This window comes from Echinops telfairi, unplaced genomic scaffold (assembly GCF_000313985.2).
Source record: "Echinops telfairi isolate 266 unplaced genomic scaffold, ASM31398v2 ScPeMD7_70;HRSCAF=299, whole genome shotgun sequence".
Classification (NCBI taxonomy): Eukaryota; Metazoa; Chordata; class Mammalia; order Afrosoricida; family Tenrecidae; genus Echinops; species Echinops telfairi.
In genome coordinates, this window is record NW_022103968.1 from 9998138 (window position 1) to 10004010 (window position 5873).

The window sequence follows — 5873 nt, forward strand, 5'->3', positions numbered from 1 at the left end:
CCTCCTCCCCCCCCAAATGAGGAGCTGATACCAAGGGCTCAAGTAGAAAGAAAATGTTTTGAAAATGATGATGGCAACCAATGTACCAATGTGCTTGATGCAATGGATGGATGGATGGTGATAAGTGCTGCAAGAACCCCCGATAAAATGACTTAAACAAAACAAACAAACAAAACCCAGAATAGCCCAAGCCCACTGCCATCAAGTCAATTTTGACCCATGGAAAGCCCATGTAGGGTTTCAGAGATTGCGAATCTTTATGCCGCATCTTTCTCCCGAGAAGCTAGCTGCTGGCGAGTTTCAACGGCTGATCTTGTGGATAGCAGTCTTAGCGGTCCGACACTTAACCAGCAGCGCTGCCATCACTCTAGATGTTACAGAGAGCCCTGGTGATGCTGCGGGATATGTGTGGGGCCACTGACCACAAGGTTGGTTGTTCAAAAACTCACCAGCCGCTCCAGATGAAAGATGAGGCTGTCTGCTCCCATAAAGATTTACAGCCCTGGAAACCCTATTCTCCGGTCACTCCGAGTAGGACCTGACTCGATGGCAGTGAGTTGGGTTCAGGTCTGCTGTCACAAATAATGTGGAGATGATTTACAGTACATTGGGGGATGTGCGCACGGTAGACTTTTTTTTTTTAAACTAAGTATCAACAGAATCTGTGGCTTCCTTTCCTGATAATCACACTCAGCTTCTGAGAAACCACCCTTCTCTGGGCTGAGGCTCCATCCTGAGACAGAGTTGAGTCACACGGGCCTCTCAAGTGCTTCCTTCCGCTGCAGCCCGCATCTCCGCCCCCCTCACAGCCCACCTGAGCCGTCTTCAGCCCGATGGCCCCTCACCTCCAACTTCCGACTCTGACACCTGCTTTCTCGGCCCAAGCTTTTCTGAACTGCTCGAGACTTGGGACTCCCACGTCAGAGGAAGACGAGGGTGTTAATCCAGGTGAAGGACGGAGTGGGATGTTTCCTGGAGGGGGCGGGTCCTTCCAGGCAAGAAAGGGCAGCCAGGCTTTTCAGTAGCTACCAGCTCATCCATTTCAGATCTCAGAATTTGGTGAAAGGTTTCATTTCACAAAAGGACTCCGAAGCTTTTTTGTTTTCAAACCGTTGACCTGGATGGCCTTCCAAGGTCTCGTCCAAGCATAAGAATGTGGTTTTGGTGTCCAGATTCATTTATTGCACAAAGAATGGACAAAAGCCTTAGTCTGCACAAGACTGGTTGGTGATGGTGGTCAGACGTGAACATAAGCTGGTCAGCACAGACTGCCCTGCCCACAAGGCCCCCAGGACCGGTGTGTTGCTGAAAGAAAGGGGCCTCCCTATGGACAGAGTCCCTAGAAAATCCTCCAGGGTTAGACTAAAGCTTCAAGAACCCTGACACATCCGTCCCCTGGAAATGGACTCAGGGGCCCTGCTATTCTGCCTGCTCCTCAGCAAACACAGGCTGCACGGCACCAACAAATCCAAGGGGGAGCAGATCAATACAAATGGGCCGTATTCAAAGCAGCCTGAATCCTTTCTCCAGTACCGGGAAGGCCAGTGAAAACTGCCTGGGCAGCGGTGGGGGTCGTGGAGCAAGGCAGGCCTCGGGAGGTCCATCCGCACAACTGCCCTGCAGCCGCTGCACGCTGCGGGTGTGGAAGGGCATATGTTGGAGTCCTACCCTGCACCGTACCATGAGGTGGCTGGAGCATATACAAGGGGTACCCCCCCCAAAAAATGGAATTGCGCTGGGCAGAGCTTTCGTAGTATGCGTTTTTCCCACTAGGCGAGCATCAAACATCTTGCTCTGAGTTAGTGCACCTGGAGGCATCGTCTAGGAAGGTTCTCTCTGGTCGCAGCGAATTTTTTTCGCAAAAGCCGCTCAACTCGAATCGCATTTTTTGTGATGGCTGATTAAGAGGACAGTGTGCGGCTGTGAAGTTTTGTTTTCTGCTAAGGAAAATGGCCGCACAAACTGTTGTGATGTTGAACACCGCTTACAAGGACAGTGCTATGGGGAAAACTCAGGTGTACGAGTGGTTTTGTTTTTAAAAAGGTGAAACATCCACTGATGACAAACCTCGTTCTGGACGTCGCTCAACTTGCCCCCAAAGATTAAAAATGTCGACTCATCATGTATTTGGAGTTCATTCCACCAGGTCAGACTGTTAATCAAGCTATCTAGAGGTTCTGAAAAGATTGAGTAACAGTGTGCGACAAAAACGGGCCTGATTTGTGGCACCCAGGTGACTGGTTTTGACGCGACAATGCACCTGCTCACACAGCCATGTCAGTGCACCAGTTTTTGGCAAAAACAGCACGCCTCTCTTGCCCCACACACCTTACTCACCAGACCTCACTCTGTGTGAATGACTTGTTTCCTGTGAATGAAGAGGGGCATGAGAGGGCAGCGACTTGATGACACAGAAGAGGTGAAGAAAAAAACGAGGGAGGTGCTGCCAGCCATCCAAACAGACGAGTTTGAAGTGTCTCCAAGAATGGAGTCGCAGATTTAACAAATGTATTAAGTGTAATGGAAGGTACCTTGACGGTGATAAGGGTGTTTTGTAAAAAAATTTAAATACATAACTTGGGTGTGTGTGGAAATTCTGGGTTTTGGGGGGTACCCCTTTGTAAGATGTCTGGGGTCCACTGCAGCTATAAACACCACTGTTCTAATCTTCTTACTGTGTGCAAACAAATGCTATAGTGTGAGTTAACTACTCACTGGGTAGGTTAACTGCTGATGAAAAGCGAGTGAATATCTTAAGGAAGACAAGCGAATGACACGTTTGCCGTTTTAAAAAAATCCCTTGATGTTATCGTTTTATTCACACTCATTGGAATACATACACGAGAAATGTGTATCCTATGTGTTTGCAAAAAATCCATGTTCCATGAGAACCATGTCAACAGTGACAATGTTCCTACTACATCAGGAAAGAAGAGAGCCGGAGTTCCTGTTTAGGATTAGGGAAATATGGTAAGCATCTGAATTCATTGTAAAACCAAGGGAATGGGTCCAGGGCAGTGTTTGCATGAAGCAGCTGCACGGTCCAGACGCATACAACGCACACACACACTGTGGTATAAGTGAAATTAAAACAGGAGCAAAAACAAAACGATCCCCCAAACCATGAGACCAAAGAAAAGCCCTCTACCGTGATTCTGGCAGCAAGGGGCCTGCAGAGGATGCTGTCCCAAGGCAAAGGACCTTGGGGCAGCTGTGGAGAAGGTGACACTTCAGGGCCTGCAGGGGCTCGCCACCCTGTGTCAAAGCAGCTCAGCACTGCGATTCACATTTCAGGAAGGACATCAGTTGTTTATTTTTTAAAAATCACATTACCATAATGTCTCAGCCAGTCTACCACTTGAATAAAAAGAATATACTGCATTCATTAAAACTCGAGCTGACCTGCCCGAGGACGAGAGTTGACCAGAGGGACTGTCTGCATGCTACAGCGTGTGCGCCAAGGCACGTGATTTGCACTGCTGGGCAGCTACAATCATCCGAGGAGCTCTTGAGTTCCCTTGTGTTTCTGATCACATCTTCTCATCTCCGCTGTCCCATGGCGGCTCCCACGCTCCCCCTCTTCTCTCTGATTCTCAGCGAAGGTTAGGATCGGAGTGTGAGATACGGGGTGAAAAAGAAACCGTCGATGAATCCCTTTTGTGTCACCCACCACAGGAACAAGCTGGCACCGTCCTGAGAGGGTTTTTCTCAGTGATCGAATTTATACTGGAATTTTCTGCAAAGAAAAACAGACACCTTAGGGAACTTGGCAAGCTTACAGTAGTCCAAGAGTTCACAGTGGTCCCTTTCTGAGGTCAAGTGCTCAACACCACTGAACCAACACGGCACGCCAGCACACTGTCAGCACCATCCTCAGACAGGGCCCACGAGCCCTCGGGCCACCGAGCAGGGAGATCCTCAGAGAGTCCACTCGCGGCCAGTCAATGCGAGGCTTGTGAAAGTGCAGCTCGGGCGGGACTACGAGGACACAGAACAATCCAACAAAGATGGCCTGGCCTGGGCCTAAACGACCAGCCCGGGGGGAGGGGTATTAATAGTCCAAATTCACTCCTCTTTATTACTAGGAACTTCACTTCAAGGCCAAACTGTACACCCACACCAAGAGTCAAGTGTGGAAAACAACGACAATATAATGGGTCTTTCCTATGGATGTTTGAAAGCCCTCTTAAAAATCCTACGTGAAATAAAAGCTTAATGAGATTTTTAAATGACATGAAATCAAGACCCTCAGATTAGTGTTAAAGAAAAAAACAAAAACTGTGGTACCCTGAGAACTTGCACCGCCAGTCATCACAAAGTATACGGTTACAACAACAGTAATGCCACTTTCTGCTGAGTCAAAAGCACACCCGCTGCCAGGGAGTGGACTCCAACTCGGAGCGACCCTACGGAGCAGAGCAGAGCTGCCCTGTGGGTGTCCGTGGCGGAGAGTAAGCCTTCAGAGAGCGGACAGCTTCATCTCCCGCCGAGGAGTCCAAGTACAGACCCTGTGGGTAACAGCCCAGCATGGAGCCAACCGCCAGGGCCCTACACCAAAGACGCCGTCAATTCTTAGATGGCCACGACAGGAAACGACGGCCAGGATGGCGCTGTGACTCCGAGTGACGGAACCAAACACCGCCTGGTCCTCGCCGTCGTCGTCATGGAGGCAGCAAAGGGCCCTGCCCTCAGCGAGGGGTGTAGAAAAAAGAACCTTCCACATGAAAAAAGATAATCATGTGTAAATTATCCAGGGTTCATGAGGGTGGGAGGGGGAGGGGAGAAATGAGCTGATACCTAGGACTCAAGTAGAAAGAAAATGCTTTGAAAATGATGCTGGCAGCAAATGTGCTTGATACAATGGATGGATGGATGGATGGTGTTAAGAGCTATAAGAGCCCCCAATAAAATTTGTATTATTATTTTTTAATGAAAAGAACCCACCATTCAAAAAAGGGCAGCAAAGAAGGCCACAAGCAGCTTTCCTGACAGAAAGACAACCCCTGAAAATCCAAGCCCGTCTCCTCCGTAAATGGTGGGCTCCGAAATCACACCACTTGTCACCCAGGGAAATCTCAGAAGTTAGGGCCTAAGTCAATGTGGGTTGGCAGCACCCCCCAGTGGCTGACAGGAAGAAATACAAAGAACGAACTACAAGCTACCATGTTTCCCCGAAAATAAGACCTACTTACAGTTTTGCCTCTTGCTGAAATATAAGGCATTCCCCCAAAAACAAGACCTCCCTGGTAATAAGGCCCCCCCAAAGCTACCATAACTCTGGACTCAGGACCGTAGCAGCAGGCGCCGCCACGCAGCTCACTGTTGGCTGCAGTGCAGCCAGAGCAGACAGGAAGTGCAAGGTCTCTTTTAATCAGAGACCCGGAGCCGCTGCCAGGACTAGCTGCTGCCTGCTACTCGCTCTGCCCTGACGGAGTCTGGCTGACTCACAATTAGACAGTGAGTCGCACGGGGCAGGAGTAGAATACATTGTGTGGACACACAGGGGTGACTGAGGTAGGGGGGAAATGTCTGATAAAGGGGTGTGGGGAGATGTCTGATGAAGGTGTCCACTGGCATAGGGGTGGGGGGAGGGGGGATCACTTAAAATGGCACAGACCTAATACACTTAAAATGACACAGGAGGATCAGAAGGGGTTACAAAATGGTAAACCCTCCCCCCTCTGATTCTCCTGTGTCATTTTGATTCCCCCGTGATCCTCCTGTGTCATTTTAAGTGATCCCCCTGCTCCCACCCTGATACCCCATTTTTTTTTCACCCCTAGACATGAGCGCAAAAAGAAAAAACTACTCCATGGAGTACAAGAAAGGAAATGTGGAAGATTCTTGGGGCCAAAATCTTACCGCTTTCTGCA

The 5873-nt window shown here is 49.4% G+C and overlaps 1 protein-coding gene across 2 annotated transcripts in view; it reads right to left on the bottom strand.

The window, feature by feature from the left end:
• Nucleotides 1–2778: 2778 nt before the first annotated feature.
• The window catches only part of LOC101659187 (SEC23 interacting protein), a 39183-nt gene continuing 36088 nt past the window's right edge, over nt 2779–5873 (bottom strand). For both annotated transcript variants that reach the window (XM_045291309.1, XM_045291308.1), the window contains exon 19: nt 2779–3736. The gene's annotated coding sequence lies outside the window, so the exon portion shown is untranslated. The remainder of the gene's footprint in view (nt 3737–5873) is intronic.